Raw genomic sequence first — 722 nt, 5'->3', positions numbered from 1 at the left:
AAGATTACAAATGTGACAATAATGTGCTGTTTTATGGCTTCTCAATTTGATTTATTCTTTTCATGCAAACTAAAAATCTAATACTGAAATTATGAAATACTTTAAAATGTCAAAAACATTGCTGCACACCTTGTAACAGACAGAATAGAGTAAAAACCTTTGCATTATGTCACTCGGGTGTGCAAAACATCCTAGGCAGTTCGTATAAATTGGAATTACATAGACTTTCATAAAACTGAGTCTGGAGCACACCCAGGTGTTTGAACCCCCAGTGAGCATTTTGGAGTTGAAACATGTCTACTATAAACTTAACCTAAAAGTGCACATTTTTGTAGACATCTACGTCTAGTTTTTGATGTCAAACTGAGGCAAAAGTAGTATTTTAATGGTCAAACTTGAGTCCTTTGATGCCAAACACTGCCTGTCTCCAACTGAGCTAAACAAATATATCCTGTAAAACAGTGGTTCCCAAACTTTTTATCTTCTGACCCACAAAATATCCATGGCAAAAACTTGTGACCCCAAATATTACTGGTCTGAGGATACATACTTTGAACTCGAAAAACACAGGCTTTTTGACAATCTAAACAGCTTGTACACAAAAATAAATACTTATATGTACTTATTTTGTGTTTTTGTAATAGTTATAGGGAAAATATTATATTAGCAATTAATTTATTACCCTTTAAATTGATTTCTGGAGATTATCCAAGGTGCTTCGT

Source organism: Austrofundulus limnaeus, unplaced genomic scaffold (genome assembly GCF_001266775.1).
Source record: "Austrofundulus limnaeus strain Quisiro unplaced genomic scaffold, Austrofundulus_limnaeus-1.0 Scaffold120, whole genome shotgun sequence".
NCBI classification, from domain to species: domain Eukaryota; kingdom Metazoa; phylum Chordata; class Actinopteri; order Cyprinodontiformes; family Rivulidae; genus Austrofundulus; species Austrofundulus limnaeus.
This window is presented reverse-complemented; position numbering follows the sequence as displayed.